Source organism: Camarhynchus parvulus, chromosome 3 (genome assembly GCF_901933205.1).
Source record: "Camarhynchus parvulus chromosome 3, STF_HiC, whole genome shotgun sequence".
Classification (NCBI taxonomy): Eukaryota; Metazoa; Chordata; class Aves; order Passeriformes; family Thraupidae; genus Camarhynchus; species Camarhynchus parvulus.
The window spans coordinates 101,767,120-101,789,283 of NC_044573.1; positions in this window are offsets into that span (position 1 = coordinate 101,767,120).

The following is a 22,164-nucleotide window of genomic DNA, read 5'->3' on the forward strand; positions in this document are numbered from 1 at the left end:
TATGTTTATGACAGAAGAGGTTAGAGGTTTTCATGCTGGATCCAATATCCATTGGTAATTAATCAAGAAATATCCTGCATTGAAATGTCATACAAGTAGTCTTGTGACAGGATCAATAAAATAAACAGCAATAAATCACCCTGTCTCAATAGTACTTGTTCAGGGTTTTCTAGGAACTCAAGTATGAAATTAAAAATGTGTATACTTTGTTGTTTTAAGTTAATGGTAGGCACATGAAGGAAAGGGGGCAAAGGTGTTACCAATTTTAAAAAGACTTCTAGGAGGGATGCTTGGAACTCTAAACAAGTCTGAAACCCACCCTTGATTTTAAAAAAATAGTAAAAATATACATATATGTATTGAGCGATACCAATGTAGTTTTCCAAAGCAGTCATGCACCAAAAATCCATTGCATTTTTGAAATTGCAATTAGAAATGTTGTCAAAGACAATAAAGCTTCCAGCAAAATCCTTGGCCTTCAAAAGATACTACATTTTTATGTAAGTAGAGGGAAGAATTTTTCAATACATTACTTGCCATTAAAAGTTAAGAAACAGATAATAGAAATATTAAATTTTCATAGCAGCAGGCAGGTGCTTGTTAGGTCCCAAAGACATCTGTTGTGACATTTGTGCTGTTCAGAAAGTCATTTAAAAATATATGCACTAGTGCTAAACAATTTCTAACAATAATCAAAATTAAAAACCTAATTATGTAATAGTAATAAATTGGGTATTAAAAGAGCTGGAAAAACAGTATCATGTGCACGTATAGTATCGGGATATACTATACATGCACAAAGCTGTACTACATTATAGTGGTCTACTGCTTAAAATTGATTTGGCTGTCCATTTGGTCAGTACTATAAAAAAATTAATCTCAAATACAGTAAACAACGAATATATTATTAGGAAGGACGATTAAAAATATCACTATACTATTGTGTCATGCTTGTGTTTGGAATACTGGTTATCTATCTCCTTTTTAAAAAAAGAACTGAAAAGATACATGGAAAGATTACAGAAATCAGAGTAAGAGAGATTTGAACCAAGGAAAATGTACATTAAAAATATTCAACTTCAAGTAAAATTGTTCCTCAGAATGTGCCAGTGGATCATTGAACGGCATAAAGAAAATTAATAGAGAACAGTAACATTTTCTGTTCTTTATGCCAAAGAAAGGTCATCTAATTAAATTTACAGATAATGTATTAAAACAGAATAAGACATTGGGGTTTATTCACTCTATAGTAAAATTATCAAATGTACTGCTACAGGATATTGTAGAAATTGAAAGTATAATAGGTACAAAGTCACAATAGCATTGATCAGACTTCATAAGCCAGGTGTAACTTTTTCCTCAGAAAATCTCTAAACAACTGATTATCAGAAAGCAAAAGAAAATATTTTTGGAGATAAATGAGCTTTATTTCATGTAATGCTTTAGGTATTTTGCAAGACATTTTGACTTATCTGTGAAAATCAAAAATGTCTTCATCTGTTTCTGAAATTAAGAGGGATATTCATATTGGAAAGCAAGAAACTGGTTTAGTGGCAACTAATTATATTTTCGTTTTCTTCTTTCTGTAAAGTTGAATGTTGCTGGCTTTAAACTCTGTACCACCATTGGAATAACCACTCAAGCTATGCTGATCTAATGCCATTTATTCTTGAAGATATTAAAAGACTGTGGTGTTGCTGCTTATGTGTCATGAAAACTAAACCCCAGAGGGTCTGGAGGTAGACCCCACATATTGCAGAAAAGTCCAGGCTACCTCTGTGTAGCTTCTTCAGCCTGGTGCTACAGATGATCAGTTTGATTGCAGCAAGTTTTGGAGTTTAGCAGAGAGACTGTGGCGTCAGGAGCCTTTGAATGTAGATTACAGATGTAAAGGAGAGAATCAGAATGTTAATTATAGGGCTTCCAGAGGATTCAGCACAGAAGACTGTAATTAGATAAATATGTAATTTGTTTATAACCCCACAAATTTCAGTCTAGCAGTGGGGAGCTTTGTACCAGTTAATGACTCCTTTTTGCTATATACCCATTAATTTTTATACATTGAATTTCACCTGCAACTTTATTTTGTGATAAAATTAAGTTTCATTAAGTCTTTTTTCCAGAATTCGCACAATTCTGCAAATTAGCCTGTGATTAATTCATGGAAAGAGCAAATAAATTCTTTAATCATTATGTCAAAACTTTTTTGACTGCTCACTGCTAGTTGCCACTTATGATAAAGCTAGGTAAGGGACTATGGACGGAATTGTAGACGATTTTAGTGTGAAATAAAACACAGCTTAAACAATCTTCAGCTACATGTGAGGTGAGAAACTGGATTAAATTAGTTCAGTGGGAGTAGAAATATATTAGGTCTTCACTGGAACACAACATTACACCAGCAATGTGAGACTATTCATGTGTTGTGAAGTAGTTAATTCTTAAAGCGGAATGTTTTCAACCATATTTCTTATTCATCCAGAGGCTTCTTGAATTAATCTACAAAACCTAATATTAGGCTGTCAATTTTAGCAACTCATTATTTAGCAAGTGTGTTCTCCTAAGTTAAAATACTTTGTTCATTATGGGGATCTATATTGATTCTTTCATTTGTATCAGGAAGGAAAGAGGGATTGCACATCCCATAGATGCATCTTGGATATGTGTAATATGTAGGAGTATAGGGGAGATACAAAGGGTTTGTTGATAATTTTATGTAGATCAGCTCATACTTTTATCTGTCTGAAAATTGAATGCTTAAACAAATTTTCTCCACAGTAATATACTACTAAATATTGTACAACTAAATCTGTTCAGTAAATACAGAAACAATTAATGACACTGAAAAATTTTGCTCTTTTCAATTATATTCATGTTGTCCACTACACTTTTTCCAAATGATATGATTCTATGTTCACAGGTACTTAGATCTCTTTCTTTAATTTGGAATCTCAAGTATATTTCTGTGCCAAGTCTATATTGATGAAAAAGTACATAAAAATTTAAAATTCTAAGATTACTTGAAATATATAAAAAACCTCTTGGACCTAGCTTGCAAATTTTTAATACTTACCATGATTATAAAAGTTTTTTCCTTTGCCAGTATTCAGCCTTCAATGGAAACTTATGACAAGAAAATGAACAAGCAGAGAATGCAAAATATGGGGGTATTGTTCCTTTTTTTTCTGCCAGTGCTTGAAACCTAGAAGGTACGACTGTCTTATGATACAGAATTCATGTGCTCAGTCCTGCACACTCAGTATTTTATTTAGTTGAGATTTCACAAAATGTTTAACCTGTAGCATGTATAGAATATTAGAATATTAGGGCTTATTTTTGATTTTTTGAGCTTTGGTTTAGGCCCTTAAAAGGTTTACCAAAATCTGTTGAAATAATAGACAAGCCAGAGTATGGATGATAAGAATACTTAACATGCTGTGTACATAAAACATGACAGAAACAGGTAAAAAGCATTTTAAATGAGAAAAAACATAAATTGAACGTACAGTGTCAATAATGTCAATATGTAATGTGAATCTAATTCTACCAGAGATATGTTAGAGTAAGATATATGGAAAATTTTGAGTGTAGTTCTGAAATGCTGGGGTTTTTTGTTATTAACCCCAAATCATGACATTGTAAAAATGTTATGCTATTCATAAATGTTTCCCATAAGCCCTTCTCCCTGTCTCTCTGTCTTCACTGGTGCATATTTTATTGCACCACAGATGCAGAAAAATAGTTATGTAATATCTTTGGGTGAGATTCTTAGAAGAAGGCTAATTTTTTTTTTTTATTATTTGCACGAAACTCGAGATGTAAGATTCAGTTCCCAGCTATGTTACAGTAACTTGCTGGCCTCAGGCAATTGCTTAAGTCCGCAGTGTGTAAAACAGAAGGAATATTCCAAATCTATTATGATCTGGCTGTCTGATTTGTTCAGTTATCAAAAGTAGGTTTTTCAGGCAAAGACAGTTGCTTATGACAATTTGTGTGCAAAGCACAGAGGGTATCCTGTCACTGTCACATGCTTATCTAGATGCTGCTAAAACAAGCTATCTTCAGAAGCTAAAATCTCACAGAGCTTTCTCCTGGAGGTTTCTGTTTTCTAAGTGGAACAGTTAAAGCTTAGCTTTAGATTCAGCTGCACAAGAATTGGTTTTCTAACCAATACCATTTTTTCTCTAAAGCAGGAGAAAAAATATATTGTCAGAAGTGTTTTTTATCATCAGATACTATAATTATGCCATCTGGGCTGTTGAGAGGATGACATATAAATACTGAAGTTCCCTTAGACAAGAAAGAAATTAGGGACCCTGAGGTCCCCAAGGAATGCTGCAAATTGTGTGTGGATTATGTAAGGAAAAGGTTCCCAGAATCTCTTCCTCTAGAACTGCAGCAACTATTTGGGGTGACGGAAGAACTTCCCTTTTTCTTACTTTTCTCGTTCATGCCCTTCTCCTATAATTCACAGGGTTTATGACATGTATTCTTCCTGTAGTTGGCATTCCAATCTCACTGCCCTGTGCCAGCTCCCACGCTTGCTGCCTCCTGCTTACTTCACAGTTACCCCTCACTTAAGATTTTCTAATTTTTGTAATAGCTAAAATTGATTCAGAGAGAAGAAAAGGGAGGGACTGGTGGAGTGAAAGAGAAGATTTTTGAGAATAACTCAAAATAATATCTTTCTTTGGTGGAGAAAGGGCATTCAGCAATGGACTAGCATGGAATGTAAACTCAGCACTGGACTGCAACATGGCATCCAGGTGTTTATCCACAAAACTAAATCCTGTGGGTCCAATATGTAAAGTAAGAGGTTGTACTCTTATCACTTTGCTGACTGACAAATCCAGTTTCAAGTGCAAGATGAAAAACGACCTTGAAGTGAGAGTATGTTAAAACCAAAGTATTGTTTGCCAGTTTTAAATTTCTGAATAGATATCAACCTGCCAGTAAGAGCAAAGTTCTGAGCATGAATCCTTCCCGTGTCCTCAAGTGGCATTTGTCGCATGAACAAGACTTGCTCACAAGATAGAAAATCAGATAAAAATATTACAGACAAGAAATTGCACAATGAAATTCAGAAGTCTGTCAGAGCATGGGTGGCAAGGATCTAAGGAAGCAGATTAAAGAGAGCAGGATAATGTTGAGACATAAACTGTCAGAAAAGTGAAAGAACAGCAAATATAGCAAGAAGTACTGCTACTACCTATTGAGGTGTTCCCTTCATGAAAATAACAATAGTTGGGCAACTTAGTGAGTGCACACTCTCAGGAATCCAGAGTGAGCTGGGTTTGGGCTAGACTTGTGCCATGGAAAGTAAAGAAAAAGTGTGATAAAAACTGGGAAAACCTCCTTAGAAGTTTGCGGTTGACAGACTTTGGAAAGAACATAATTTTCTGTGACTTCCATTTCCTTTTATGCTTTTTTGCTCAAATTGCTAAATGGATGAGTCACTGTGGATTGCTCGTTACTGTCAGAACTATTGCACAAGTATAAGAGCAGTTTGTATGAACCCTTCTTGCAGTTTCAAGTGTGTTTCTTCTTTCCCAGCTTAGGTTATGAGTGGCTTGGTTGTTGGATATGTGTTTTTAGACATCCCTAGCACATTGCTCTCTTTTCCATACTGTAAGCATTCATTGGTTGTGTGTGGGATAACCAGAGTCGATTTCCTCATAGAGCTCTTAAATGAATGAGTTTTTAATTTGTAACTATAGAGTAGCTTTATGCACACATAGATAGTTATACCCATAGGCTTTTTATGTAGGTGTAGAGATGCATTTAATTCATTGCATCCCTTTGAGCCCTTTATTCACCTTCTAATGATAACCAAGTGCTTCAGTTCTCTTTTGTTTTAAATGGATTTAAATGATTTTGAAGGGTTTACAAGCTCTGCAGGTTTTGTTACTGAGTCCGGATGGAACTTAGTCTGGAGCTGTAGCTCATTTTTTAATCTCCCAATCTCACAGAGGAGAGAACTGCATACTGCAGGTTACCTTGTTCCATATGATAACTCCACTGCACCTGCGCAGCACAGCTGTGGCTTTATACCAATAAATCACAGTGTAAATGGCACATTCATGAGGCAGCAGACTTTTATACAAGCAATGACTTGGTCACCTGTCGAAAGCATTGGGCTAAAGGCTGTTCAGCAGAGGAGCAGGAAAACAGTTGTGAACCCCAGAAGCACCAACTGCAATGCATGTGTGCAGGGCTGAGCTGTAGCACATGCCCTGGGTGAGTGGTGTGCAGGGGAACAACCAGACTTCAGCAGCACCAAGCCACCCACACAAATTCAGCAACTCCAGGGCTCCCAGGACATGCCAGTTCTTTGCTGGTCCTAGGGTGCAAGAGGAGAAAGGCCTGAGACCCCTCCAAAAAGGCAGCTAGGTGCTCTTATATCCACTTCCAAAACAGTTCCTGCAGGTGCCCTCAGGAAGAATGGGGCCAGCACCACCAATGGCTACTTAGGCCAGGAAGGTACAGAACAGGACCAGAAACCAGTGCAAACCGAAAGGCAGCTGTGATCAAGGACAAATGCTCCAACACCATTCCTAGGGTGACAGCAATAACATTTTTATTTGCTAATTCATTTCTTCTGGCAATTATATATTAATTCATTTCTTCTGGAATTTGTTATTTCATTTCTTCAATTAATGTCTCAAACTATAGTCTGTACAAATCTCAGCAATTTATTTAGGACTTAACATAGATATATTGCATTAAATTGACCTTGTTAAGTGACATGCCAGCAGTTTTAATTACAAAATCATGCCATACCTAGAGCATTATTTTACATAATATTTTGCTAATACTCCATTTATTTATTATATTTTTGCTTCATAATTCAGAACATTTTGGCTAAATTATTTATATTCCCTTTTTCCTATTAATTTATATAACAATAATTTTAAAAAGCATAGCTAGTCTATAGCTTTTTATCCAAATAAGCAAGAGTACCCATAATATAAATTACAGGAGCTATATAGGAGTTCGGACAGCACTTGGACCATTAAAAATATTTGGGCACCTTAGTTAATATAATTTCACAGGCAAAACATACAGATTTTTTTCTAACAAATAAAATGTTCTGATAGCTCTGTTGGTATTTTTCATTTAACAGAATGCAGAGAAGAGAATAAATTTAGTTTAGCAGAACCTCTTAAAATAATGTGACATGATTAAAAATTGAAAATCAGCAAAAAGGCAAATAAATATTCAAAACACAAGTGTAACCTAGTCCAGAAATAAACTGTATTTATTTCTGTTTAAGTGCATCATCAGTAATATTTAATTGAATTGTCCAGGACAGTCAAAAAAAGAAGGTTGTACAAATACACACCTCTGCCAGCTTTTCCTGAAGCAATGTTTGGATTTGGAGGGAGAGCTGAGAGAGGATTAGAGAAAGCGTGATGTTTCACTGTAATGCCACCTTTATGTAATGCATGTACTCAATATCTCATACCTATGAGATGCTGAAATTTCTTATTACTTGGCTGTGTTCCCAATGTAAGGTATTTCCTGATCTTTCATCTCCTTTCATCTAGAATACCCAAAATTTTTGGGAAAGAGAGAAATACATAATAATAAATAATACACAACACATACTTGTATATGTATATGTTTACTGCCACATTCTTCAATTTTTTTTGCAGGCTTTGAGAAGTTAAAACTCATATTGGCCTTTTTTGAGCCTTTCTACCAAGCAAGTAGCACTTTTGCCAGGAGAGGCTATTTGATATAGGGCATAAGGAATTAGCCTGATGATTTAGTCAAGTACCCTGTTCCTGACCCTGTCCCCAGTCTTCAGCATGGCTTTTGAAAAGCCATGTTCCCACTTTGTTCTTCCAGCTTTGACCTGGTGTTTGAGACTAATAATATTGATTGTTCTTTTTACAGCACTGTGGCATCTACAGGTGACCAATGCTTTGGCCATATTTTGTCTGATTTGGAAATCTTCTAGCCCTTATGTCCCAGCTGAGCTGATAAATAATGAAGGAAAGTTCATGTCATTTTCATTTTATGTATCTAAAAATGGTGTTATGAAGAAACTAGAAAACCTGGTTGCCTTGATGCTTTGCATGATTACTGGTGAAAGCAGACAGCTTTAGGAGAAGGTTTAGAAGAAAGCACATTCAGTGAATAAGTCAGTCCAGATATATTGCATTTTCCTGGGCCAGAAAGGGCCTGGCTGAAGCTGAGTAGAGAAATAAGAATGGACTTAGGAGAATGAAGGCAAGGGAAAATACACACAGAAAATTTGAAGAAAATAGGACAAGAACAACTGAAAAAAAGCCCAAAAATAGATTTTAAACTAAGTGTTAAGCTTTTCCTTTCTAATCTGCTGGCTCGTTTTTGCAAGTCTTTTGAACATCTTTGGAATTGATTATTTAATTAAAATTTCATCTTAGTAATAGGTTGAGGTTGCTACTTGATAATTTGCCACTACTAATCCTATCCTTTTCTAATATACTATGAGGCCTTTGGCCTCAAAATTAGCCTGAAAATTATTATTATTATTATTATTATTATTATTTAATAAATAGGAAACTTCCTCAAGCTCTCATAAATATTTTATTTATAAATCTTCAGATTACACTAATAACTGTCCTGTTTTACCTTGTGAAGGGAATAAAGACATAATTATATGAGATCTTGCTATGTAGATCACTCTCTGTCAGTCAAAGGCAGAGGGAAATTTCTGGGAAAATCTTGCAATGGAGCCTTGTGGTACCTGTAGGGAGCTTGCAGGAAGGCTGCAGAAGGACCTTTTACAAGCTGGAAAGGGCTTGTAGTGGTAGGATAAGGGGGAATGGCCCTAAGCTGAAGGGGGGTAGATTTTTATTAGACATGAAGAAGAAAATCTGTAATATGAGGGTGGTGAGGCACTGGAATAATTTGTCCCAAGAGTTTGGGCAAATTATTATATGTCCCTGGAGATGTTCAAGACAAGACAGTGTGGCTCTGAGGAAGGTTATCTCTCTATAATTAACAAAATGCTCATAACTTAGTCAATATGAGCTAGAGATTTGTTCTTCCCATGTGTGGTTTTTCTGACAGAAATGAATGTTAAGACAAAGTATCTGATTTTCTTTCATATTTTGTAATGGATTGCATTTTCTCTGTAACACCTTTAGAAGATATATCTGTGATAGAATTTCCATAATGTCATGGGCCTTGCTTTGTTTGTACTCAATTCACATCTATGATAATCCTTTAGGACATAGTACTGCAAGGTGCTGAGCAAAACTGGGGAGTTACTGAGCAATGTCAGTTCTCATAGAAACCAGTGAAGTTAAGGGCAGTTTGCTACCCAAGGAGACCTTTAGTACTTCAGAGTTAGTTAATCCATTTGTCTAGTAAAATAAATGGATAAGACTGGGGAGGAAAGCATCTTACCTGTGGCTCCCCTGAGGTGTATCTCTGCTGCAGTCACAGGACTGCAGGCTGGCTGCTTTGGCACAAAGCTCTGCAAAGGCTGCAAAACCTGTCCTGGAGGGAAAACAGCACCTGCCAGCAGGGTTGACATGTTGGGCATGTGACAGAGTTTCAGAAAACATCTGCCAAATCCAATCATTGGTAGAAGGTAGTTTCTGAATCTGACAAAGCACAGTCATGAGCTGAATCCAAGTGTGTGGTGTGCTTAGGCCAGTTGAGACCCGGGCCAGTCCAAGTATAAGCAGAAGTAAAAAATCTTCAGGCAAAAATTCTTTGGTGTTTCATCTTAAGAAGCCCCATGTGCACTGTAATGTCCTGTTCTGCTGCCCCCTGTCCCAAAGTAGTCTGCCAAGTCTGGATCCATAATCCTTTAAAATAGGCACCTCACTAAGCCTTGTTTTCCTGCACCCTCTCTACAGACAATGAAGAAATACTAAAATCTCTCATTTCCAAATTGTCCTTGAAGGCTTTGCTGCAGAAGTACAAAAAATTATATTAGGGAACATTTCTAGGTGCTGCTGCTGCTGCTAACCTATGCCGTTGATGTCTTAGGATGGACCTGGCACAGTTTTAGCCAATGCTAGTGGCCATTCCGTGTCTTCAACAGCTTCTGGGTACAGTTAGAGCTTTAACACCATCCATAGATAATTTCCAAATGGAAGTTTGGATGTGCCCCTGCTGTTGATGGTGAGAGTGTTCAGCAATGTGGCTGCAGGATGTTCTCTGTCAGCCAGCAGCAGCAACACATGAAGACTGAGAGTATATTTTATTCACTGGTGGAGAGGAGGGCTTTCCATTCTAATACAAAGCACAGGTGGAAGAAGTGATACCAACTGTTATTTAAATGTGTTGTAATTTCAGCATTCATACATGAAGAAAGATCCCTAGCCTCTAGTGTCTTCTAAGCATTTGGTTTCCAAACACAGTCTTGTGTTTCCTTGGAAGCTCTTCTAATTGTCAAATTATTGGCATGGATTGGGTTGAAAGCAAAGCTATTTGTTACTTAACTTAAAATTAAGTCTTGTGAATTCAAGCAATGATAGTGGCTAGTGGTGCCCTGTGTTCAGATCCTGACTGTAGAGGTTACATTTGGGTGGTCTGAAGAACTTCTCTAACCAAGGAAATCTTCATTTCTCAAACCAGAGAATCACTTTTCACTGAGAAGTAAGAGGATGAACTCAAACTAAGGAGAGCCACAATGCCTTTGAAAGTGTATTGACCACTGAATTCATGGGCAAATGTGGCCACAAATACTTTCAGTTTTAGGTGCTGTACAAGGGACCCTGACCTTCTGAAATGCGATTAGATGGAGACAGCAAACAGCACGACCAAGACAGACGCCCTATGTTCAGCATTTCCCAAGCACATCTGCAATGTTGCAGAATATTTTACTTAAACCTTTGTGTCTGAGAGTAACCCTTTTCTTTGCAAGAAATCTGAGTTATATCCAGAGATTACTAATAAATTTGTTAATATTCAGATAGCATTTTGAATCCTTCTATGCTCTTTTACATCAAAGAAGGTTAACTCTTCTATGTATAACCTCATTAGTTTTGTTAGTTTTAAGTATATGCCTAGCCTTGTTCTTGGCTTTGTAAAAGCTGAGCAACATTTGCAGAATCATGTTTAATGAAGCTTTGACATTTAAGAGTATTGCAAATGCAAATACCATGGTATGAAAGCAATATTTGTGTGTTATAGGAGTTGAATCCTGAAATATATTTAAATATAACAGTATGACACTTGGGCTTTTCCTTGAAGTTTACCAGTATCTGCCAAATGTTTGAGAAAGATGGGAGGGGAGGGGAGGGGAGGGGAGGGAGGGGAGGGAGGGAGGGAGGGGAGGGGAGGAGGGGAGGAAAAAGGAAGGAAAAGGAAGAGAAAAGAGAAAGAAAATTTTGCTATGCAGGAATCAATGAAAATGGTCTAATTTTGAACCTAAAGTTGAGAAGCTAGTCTTTTTGTTTGTTTACTCATTTTCTGCTGTTGGTTTTTACTTTGTGAAAACCTTGTCGTGTATACAGTCAAATGCAGAACAAATGCAGGGAAAGGCAAATGAATTAATGTGAGTAGCATATCCAGCCTGTCCTAGATGCTAAGGGTACATGTATAGCTCCCTATATAATAATTTGTAATCACAATATAATGTATTATCATAAGAGTATAATAGTCTAATATGACAACAGTGCAAAATATATGTAGGGGAGCATCTTTTTAAACCTAGGAATGAGTGATATATAAAGCATAAAGGAGCATAAAGGTTTGAATTCACCAGACATTTTAAGCTGGTTCCTGTGTTATTTTATGCTTTTTTAAGTCTTGCAATAGCATTTGAAATACCATTGTGCTCTGCTTCAAAGTCAAGTTAGTGCTACTGTATATGAGCACATTCCTTTCACCATTTTTGAATGTGGCGTCAGCCAATTTTGTTGGGGCAAAGCTCTGAGGAAGGATAAGCAGGAGGGCTCTGATGACCTTGCCCATACATGCATACATTCTCTAGAGCATGTCACTTCTCATTTGTCCCATTCTTACTGCTCAAATGCAGTGTCTTCTTTTCCCACTGTAGCATGAGAGAATGCAGATGTCAGGACTGCTGGCCATGATCATTGTTCCAATCATAGAAATTCACCATTTGCGCCTCTTCTTAAACAGCTGTAGGATTTGGGATGATCTGGCAGTTTCCACCTCCCTGTTATGAATTATTTTCCTGTTCACTGTCAAGCGTGTGTGTGTGCAGGTGTCTGTCTGTTATGACGGGACAGCCAATGGATCACTGTTTGGAGATTACTGCTCAGCCTAAGCTTGCACAGCCATCCTAGCTGAAGATAACATTTAGCTCTCCTCACACTGCCTATATGGCCTGAATACATTTTCAAAGTGTCAGTCTTGATTTCTATCTTCCTCTCTGCCCTTCCTAATCCCTGATGCATGTAGCGGACACCATTAAATGGATTTTTCTTACATTTGAATTTCACTGATTTCCTAAATCCTGTTTGCCTGGAGGCAGAATGACAATGTGATTTCCTTCTTTTCCACTTGGCTCTCAGAGGCAGTGCTCAGGACAACGCTACATGTAGTCACTTAAGCATGACCAGAAGCACTCCCCATTATGGCTGGTTCTTCATCTTATTTTTCTTTCATATTTTTATAAAAACTTCACTACTGTTTCTTGTGCTCATTCAGTTCTTGCTGCTTTGTGTCCTGAGCCACTGCTCAATCATCTTGCCTATTGAGAGCAGAAAGGAAGGCTGTACCACAGGGCTGCTGCCAGCCCAGACAGCTGTACTGACTGAAGGTGTGAAAAGCTCATCCCACCAAACTGACATCATGCTGTTCCCACAGGTCCTGTGAACTTCTGTTTGTTTATTTTCTTAGTTTATGTCAGAGGCATAAAAAGGCAGAAGAGCTTTTGCTGGATTTGGATCAGAGCTGGAGATGGAACCTGGTTTCTTCATATGTCATTGTGGTTGCAGGGTCTTCACCCCTGAAATTTGTCCTGTGGAAAGTTTTGTATAAAATCTAGAAACAGGACACATGCTTTTATACCAAAGGTAAGCACCAGATTCAAAACTGCAATTTGAACTCCTTTTTTCTTCCTCCACCCAAAGGGCAGCTGCTTAGTCTTCAATCAAGAAACACATTTTATTTCATTTTATTAACTCCTAGTCTCTCTGGTGCATAGAGTTTTCCCTTTTTTATGTGACCAGGTTAAGGCAACCTTGGCATAGTTAAATAATTCAGTGCCTAGATTGACTTGGTGTGCAACAAGGATCTGTCGGAAGGAGACGTCAGTCTTCTCGGAGCATTCCTAAGACAAGGGATTATCCTGCTTCAAAAACATGGTTATGGCAACTGCTTTCTTTTGAGGGCAAGTCTGGAGTGAAAATTGCTCTCCCTTTCAGAAAAGAGCCCACTAAACATTTGACAAGGAACTGAGAGAATCAGATCTGCTGTTCTTTAACGTATATCTTTCTAGAAAAACTTTTGTAGTATTGTGCTACAAGTTATTTAAATTAAGGAAGGACACTTTCTACTTTCCCTCTTAGTGGTATATCATGGTGAAAAAAAGGCATCAAATTTAATGACTTAAGAGAGGGAGAGGAACAACATTGACAAGGGAGCACCTTAGCCATACCATTAACTGGTCTTTGCTTCTATAACTGGTTATTTTGTCAAAGACAGCACGGAGGGTAAATGTTACAGGCAATCAGATCAAGCAAAGAAAGTGTGTGATGCCTTTGATCAGGGAATTGAACTTTAAAGGTAAATTAATAAAAGGTCAGAGGCCTATTAAATTATTCCAGGTGCAAAGCAGAGTTTTAAAGAGAGTAATTTTGGCCTTGGGTACCAATCTTCAACCAAATACAATTAAATGGACCATTGTACTGTTTGTTGGTTTTGGTTTTTTTTTCACTCTGGTTCTTGTCCCGAGGCAGTCAAGGAAGATACACAGAACAGCTGGCTTTTTTAGTCAATAACATAAAGTGCATTTTGTCTGTGATTGTTTTGGTGCTGTGGGGATTACTAGTGCTGCCTTTATGCTGAGTCAGAGTTCATTCTTAGGAGGCCTTCAAACTGGCTGGTGCTTCAGGGCTGCTGTTGCATGTATTAATTTTTAGTGAAACCGTCCTCTAATTATAGCACAGCCACACAGCAGTTCTCTGGACTCTGTATTAAACTTTGTGTCAAATCCTCATTGTCGCTGTAGGAACACAGCTACCAGGAAACTCAGGGGACAACCACGTCAGACCTTTGAACATTTCAAAAAGTGAAAAACAGTGTGCTCCAAGGAGCCTGCATAAAATCTTGCACTTGGATTCAGCTGATGTTACTATGTCAGCATGAGTCGCTTGAGGGAGGAGAGAACAGCAATGCTTTTCTATTTCTAAACACTCTCTTTTACATTTGTTTAGTTTATGCAGCATAGTTTCATTTCAATCTATGCAGTGTTATACTGTTGGCATGTTGCTTTCACTATTCACTTAAAATAGAGAATATAAAACAGGGAAAGTAAACTGCGGCAGGGGGGACAGATGGAATTTTTTCCTCTTATGTAAAAATACAAAGTAATGAATATGTATGCAATCACTTTTTTACACATGACATACAATGCATAGGTCTTTGTGTCTCTGTCATAGCCTCCTAAGACGCTACAACCTCACAGAGATTCTTATATAAACCAAATTAAATGCATTTAATTAAATTAAATGAGTGTCTTCTCATTAGCAAAAGGGAAAGATGCCCCTTCTTGCAGAGTGGCAAAAAAAATTCCGCAGATATTTCATTAAAAATATTAATGCTTTTTTTTTTTAGACTAAAAAAATAATTCCATAATAAAAACAATTAGCCTAGGAAGGAAACAAAGCACACATTCAACATCTGCTCTCTTCTACCCTCTGTCAGGTCTTCTGCAGCAGCCATCATCCAAATAGCTGAAGGGCTTCTTTTAAGCCTCTCTGTGGATCTCTTTTTTGTCTGATTGCTGTATTAATTTACAAAACCTGTGAAAGGAAATGTAATTGCACCAACTAACACTAGGATTCACATTCTACAACATTTTCTAAGGAAGTTAGGGTCTTATTTTGTAAACAGCTGGCAGAAATTATTTGCAGTAATGTATTTCATCAAGTAGTTTGAAGAGTCAAATATAGTGAAAAGTTCATTAAATATATCTTAATGAAAACATGTGTTGTCAAACAGAGCCTTTAAGTCAGTGTATATCTTTGAATACCTCTGAAGCTCCACTGTACATACCAACTATTCAAAATAAGAAGTAAAATATGCAGAAGTGAATTTTCAGTTGAGTCTAGTGAGACAAGCATCAATCCCTTTTTTGTCTCTACATTTGAGTGATCTGAACATGAAGGATTCTATTTTCTCTTCAAAAACGTGTTCAGAAGAAGGCAATTCCAAGACTGTTGATTCAAATGAAACTCAGTAATTGAGTAAACAGAGGCTCATACTATATCCCCTGCAATATCTAAGCATGGCTCAGGAGTGCTGTTGGAAAAGCTAAACTCCAAATGATTTCTGGACTGAATTCTTCCTCCTTGCTTTCCATAACTTAATGCCCAATAGGTTACTTGAAAGTAGGTGTGACAGGTTCTCACCTAACATTGAAATTGTGAGACTCTGACTAAATGGAGCATTGTTCTTACACTTTCTGTTCCCTGGCCATTTTCCATTTGTCAGGTTACCGTATATGTGCATTTATTTTAGAACCTATTGTTCACTGTTTGGTTAAGTCATAATTAAGCAAATACATCCTTTCATTTACCGTAACACTGAGCTATTGTTTTGAAAATTTGTGCTGCTTAATTTACAAATCCAAGATTATTTCATCTGCTGTCTTTTCCTGCAACACAATGGACTTTGCCAATCATTGCACCAAATTTGCTTAAGACATAAGAATTAATATGAGCTCATTCAGCTTTGCCATCTATCATGCAGCTGCATTGAGTGGCCTCTTTAGTATGCAATATAATTAAATGTTGTCCTTGAGGAGTTTACATATTACTTATTTTCATTCTCCTGTTATAATGGGAAAATTCCTTCGCCTTATCAGCTTGATCTCCACAGTCCCATATGAAAGATGTGTTTATTTACTGTATTTCAAAATAGAAGAGATATATTCCAGGAGGTAAAGACCATGTAAATATATTTTCTTTGCTTTTACCTGAACAAAAGAGGCGGTACCATCATACCTACCTGAGGGCCCAAATGCTGGGAGTGCCCAGTGGGTCGGACCAGCCCTGGAGAACTGGCTCTGCACAGCCCTGCTCCTGTTCAGCTGCTGCTGTGTGCTGAGGCACTCCCAAGGCAAAGCCAGGGAATGAAGCATCAGCAAGGCCCATGGCTGGGCACAATCCTTGGTTTGTCCACAGTGCAGCTGGAGGCTCCAACTCCAGCACAGCTCCTAAGTGGAGGGACCTTGGCTTCCCACTGCTCTTGCTCACACAGCCCAGCCACATCATCTCAGAGCTGGTCTGAGCACCCACAGCCAGAGCTCCAGGAAGGGCAGAGACACGGCAGAGTCTGTGGATTCTCTCAGGTCCCCAGCAAAGAGTAGAAAAAATACTGCTGAAGCTCCCATAAAGTGCTGTAGTGGTCCTGTATTTTGTAGCATCTCAGAATAATTCCCGCAGTGTTTCCATAGGAAAGTATGTGGGTGCTAAAGAAGTACCATACTCTTCAGCTTCTCCTGAATAAGGCTGTAAAGCCAATGACAATATTAAACTCTACCTGTATGTAGAGGTAAGAATGTCTCTAATTGCTTCCAAAAGCACATTTCATAGAATCGTGGAGTCATGGAATCAGAGAATCACAGAATCATAGCATGGCATGAGTTGTAAAGGACTTTAAAGATCATCTATTTCCTATCTCTCTGCTGTGGTAGGGATACCTTGCACTGGACCAGATTAGTCAAAGCCCCATCCAACCTGGCCTTGAACACTTTTGAGCATGGGGCATCCACAACTTCTCTGGCAAACCTGTGTCAGTGCCTCACCACCCTCACAGAAAAGAATTCCTAATATTTAATCCACGCCTGCTGTCTTTCCGTTGCAAGCCTGTTCAGTTTGAAGGAAACCTAGTGATAGCCTTAATGTATAACTACATGCCCTTTTGAATAGTCCCTCTCCAGCACGAAACTAAAAGCATCTAAAACTAAAATGTATTATTATTATTATTCTTAATAAATTTGAGAAGGCAAATCAAACCAGTTGCAGGGTTTTCATTGTTTCTTCCACCTCCACAGCTAGGAGCATCCACAGTCACTCTCACCAGGGCTGTAAGTGTACCCTACCTATCTACAGTCCTTGCCTTCCAACAGTACAGAAGCTGGACAAAACACTGATAAGAGTGTTTATATTCCATCTTAAGCACAGATGCAGACTACACATTCAAGCAGTCTTTTCTATCTCCAATATTCATTAAACAGATAATACTTAAAAGCATTAGCTAATAAATTAGGAACCCAGTACCTTCCTTACCTTGCTTATGCCTGCATGGATTAGCTAGTACAGGTTAAGTTAAGATATAAATTTCAAACAAGAGAAAGCACTGTCTCTTATATACTTTATATATATACTTCCAGCACAGACTTCAGAATAGAGTTTTAGCATGGCAGGAGACTACAGAAAGCATAGATCTGAGCTTAAAGCAAGACAGCTTCATTTGACCAGAGTGCTAATACTTTGTTCTTGAGCTTGCTGTTAATTTTCTTGGACTTTATATGTGCCATGGAAGTTTTTCCCAAGCTTCCTGCTGACAGCTTTCCATAAAAGCACATGGGAATCAGCCAACCAGGCTCTTCCATTATCTGTGATACGATACACTTCACCTTGCCAATAATAACTATTCTCCCTTCTAAAATCAAGTAACAATATTCTGGCTCTTCTCCTTGGAGATCTCCAGAAGAGGACCAGCCTTACAAATACTAAGAGTAATTGTTGGTGGATCCCTTGAGTCGTACAAATTAGTTGGATATTGCACCCCTAAACACCTTGTTCTCTGGTAGAATGTTATGTGTCAGGTTTCATTTCATCACTCTCTGCTTGTTCTGCATTATGTCTTCATCCTAGATAGAGAAAGTAAAGTCCAGTGCTGAAAATATTGCTTCATTCAAGTTTCAGCAATTGGAAGAGAAAGGAATCTTGGGGTGTTGAAACTATACTATCTCCAATAGCCATTTTGTATAATAGAAAAATTCTGCTCTCAGAGAATGCTTCCTCATAGCCCACTCCCAGTGTTGCACTGGTTATGTTTCCAGAGCCTTTCAGGCACCTAAATTTTTAATGCACTTACAACTGAACTTACTCTTTACAGAAGGCTGAGATCCAAAGAGTAGCATTGGAGAGAATCTGCTGAAATAACTTCCCTTACTCTGAGAAGCCGAGAGAGCCTCTGACCATTTCTGTAAGATGCATTCTCTGTGGGAAAGTGCTTGGAGAGCAGAGGAATCTGATTGGCATTCACCATCCTTGCTTTAAAAAGTTCAAAAATACCACTGTAGAGAGATACTGAGCTAACAAATGAATACCGCTAATATTGGGACAGAAACACCATTTAATAAAACATCTTTCCATTGCAATTTATTGGACTAGTTATTTGTGGTTAAATATTTAGCAAAATAAATGTAATTGCTTTATTATGATTAATATTAATAATAATGATAATAATATATTTTAGTTATCTTGGTAGATAGAATTAACTTACTCTTTTCCTAACAATCATTGTCACTGAGTAAACTCACAAATGGAGGGCAACCAGCAGCCTTGACATGGGATGAGCTGACAACTGTCATCAAGTCTTACTGAAGTGGAATTACAGAGTTCTTGGGAATGAAATTTTTTCCGTTCCAGGGCTGTTTGGGGGTGTGGTGACACTAAATGCAGTCTCACTAGACAATAATCTCTTCTGGCAGGCAATAATCAAAATCCTTTGGCAAGCAGCAAGAAGGATTTTTAAGTGGCTTCTGACTTGGAGAGTAAGGCTGTTCATGACTAACCTATATCTGGACAAAAAGGCACAGTCAAAAGTCCTCAAACTCAAAAGTCCTGCTTATGCTTTGCTGTGTTGTCCCTCCAACACATGTTGGGGTGGTTGAAGTCCTGCCTTAGGATCAGGGCTTGAGAACATGGACACAGGGCTCCTGTCTGCCCATAGAGGGCCTCATACACAGTTTTTCTGGGCAGGCAGCCTGTAGCAGGTGCCCACTATGAATTGAGGTTCTGCTTCCTTGGTAGCTTTAGTTTTAAGCCCTCTTGACCAGCTTGGCAAGCCTGTGACTGAAGATAACATTTGATCTTCTCTGACGGATGAACCCCATCAGCCCCACAGAGAAGAGGTTTCTCAAAATGAGTCCCACGATCTAAGTAGTTGAAACCCTGGCTGTGGCACCAGTCCTGTAACCATTTGTTGACCTGCCAGATTCAACTACTCCCCTCAAACCCATTTCCCTTTGATTGGGAGGATTGATGGAAAATCTGCCTGTGCTCCAGAGTCCCTTACTGCTGCCCTCAGGGCCCTGTGATCCTTGATAGTTGTCAGGGTGCTATTCCTGGTGCCCACATGAAACAACAGCAGCACATAATCAGTGGACTGTATGAGACCTCAGTCTCAGGGACACAAGCCCCTGATAAGCAACACTCCTCTCTAGGGGGCACACCAGGTCAGTAAATGGGCTCCTCTGCCCCTCGGGAAATAGTTGCCTACTACTATTACCCATTGCCTTTCCTTTGCTGTGCTCATTGTTACACAGGGAGCAGATCAGGCTGCCTTCCCAGCTCCAGCATCTCTCCTGAGTTATGAAAAGGAAGGTTGTGTTATATCCTCACCCTATGTCTCGACATAACATTGTTTGTATTTCACACTTCAGAGTGAGTTATGTAACAGTTACCATCATTAGGTAAAGCCCTAATAGATGAGAGATTTAGTAGAAGGACCTTCCATACTATATGCATACAGAAAGAATCAACTTTCAGCACACTTACTGCAGAAAAATTCCCTTGATTAAATCTGTAGTCATAATTGCATACAGATCAAAGTGCTAATAATCCTGGCTGACAGCACCACTGATGGAAAGCACTAATATTCCATCCAATATTCCCTTTGAAAAATGCCCTCTGACTATGAAATACAGACATGCTCTGCATTTGCTGCCTTAATGTTTTTGGAGGTTCACAGAGTTGTGTTTGTATCTTACAAGCTTTTCTTGGCAGATGTTTATCAACCAGCACGTTTTCATTAAGCTGGCAGCCACTGTAAAAACCATTAAATCTCTGAGCAGTTCTGTCCTAGGCAATCTGTCCTCCACTGTGGGTCTTTGCAGAGGTGCTTGTACTAAAAGGTCATTGTAAAACTCATGGCCCAAAGCTCTAATTCTGTAATGATCTCTCTGTCTAAAGATTCCTGAACCAGTGAAGAATTTATTATTTTGGCCTCTCCCCATAGAGAGGTATCAGGAAAATAAGAACTAATGATAAATTAAGTCATCTGGGATTCAGAGTCACAGTCAGGAAAGGAAAGATACATATTTTTTCATGTTTAGAGTGAAAAAAGAGGGCTCTAGCTACTCTGAGGTATGTTCATGTCAGTGATAAGCTGGCAGGCATGCTGGTACTGTATTTTTTGGTACTCCATTCAAAGATTTGGTTTCTAAACAAGTGTAAAAGGCACAGCACTAAATCAGGTATCAGCAAAGCTCAGAGCTTCTGGAAGACACTGCTATGACCAGGCTCATGGGCTTGAATTCCTGTTACAGATATTTCATTATAAGAAGTTGAAAGGTGTTTCCAGAGCAAGGATCAAGCCAGGAGAGAATAAAAATATGAAAAGATTAGAATATTCTGAGGATGAGAAAAAGAAATAATGTCTTGTCTTAGACCAGCTGACAGAGTTTGTAAAAAATATGAGCCTTTCCTCCAGATGGGAAGCAAGAGCTTCCATTGTCTGATAAGCACAAGTGGAGCAGAGCATCACCTTGCAAGAAAATAGGTGACAGGATCATTAGGTCCCAGTCCAGAAAAAGAATCATAAGAAACATTGAGAAATTACTTCAGGATTGGAAGAGAAGGAAGAAATGTTATTTGTTTTATTGACAAAACAATATTTCTTTGGGTCTGTGTTGGGTCTATGACTTTATCTGGTAGGATTATGAGTCTTAGTTCCCAAGTTTGTCTTTTGAAAGTATTTTATAAGTTTCCTCTGAATATCAAGGTGAATTGTCAAAGATGAAGTAGCTGGCCTGTGGATTTTTTTTTCCCAGTGGTAGCTGTATTTTTACATCCTGCATTGATTGCATGTGTGAATTCTTTTTAGTACACAGTGGGTGTGTTGTTTTATGCAAGTAATCTCAAGGATGCTGTTTTGTGCACTGCATGAAAGTGTGGAGTATACTTGTTTAGGTGTTCATTGTGAGCACGAACGCTGTGATCTGTGTTGCTATGCATTATTAAATAGGACAACCAAAGATCAGCATACTTGCGTCAGGAAAACTTGCTCCCCAAAAATAATGATTTACTGATACTCCAGTGCATTTGATCTGAAAAGAGCACTCATAAAACCACCTTCATCATTCTGAAGATGATACTCACCAAAAATTGGTACTCTTCTAAGCAAATAAATCAGACCTGAATATTGTCATGACTTGCTACACTATAAACTAAACAAAATTCAGCAGACACCACTGACCATACACTTTTGCATAGACCATTTCGCTAAGCAAATTTCAATGTATATTGCATTTTAAATTGCTTTACATAAGCTTTTTCCATGCTGCACTCTGTGTAATCCAATCATTAAATATATATAGCCTGTTCTGGAAGACGACTCATCCAGAATATTCTCTGCCTCTGTCTCCCTCACTTCTCTCCTGAGCTCTCAAGTATTCTTCCACAGCGTATCAAACTTCTCATCAAAGACAAGCTTTCGATAAACAAGCTTTCCATAACCATACAACATGCAAGTGAAAAAATTGACAACGCATATCCACAGGCACCATAATAAATGTCCCACTGGCCTGAACCTGACTCAAAGGTCTCCTTTTCCGTGCCATTCTCCTTCCCAACAGTCCATCCATGTTTACCCTTTCTGCAAAAGCCCCATTTTTATTGACTCTTATTCAGTATAGATATGATCATTCTCAAAATTCCTACTTTTGTCAGCATTCCTATCAAACTAGTGTCATCCTTGTGTTCTCTACCCTTTTCATATCAGTGTCTT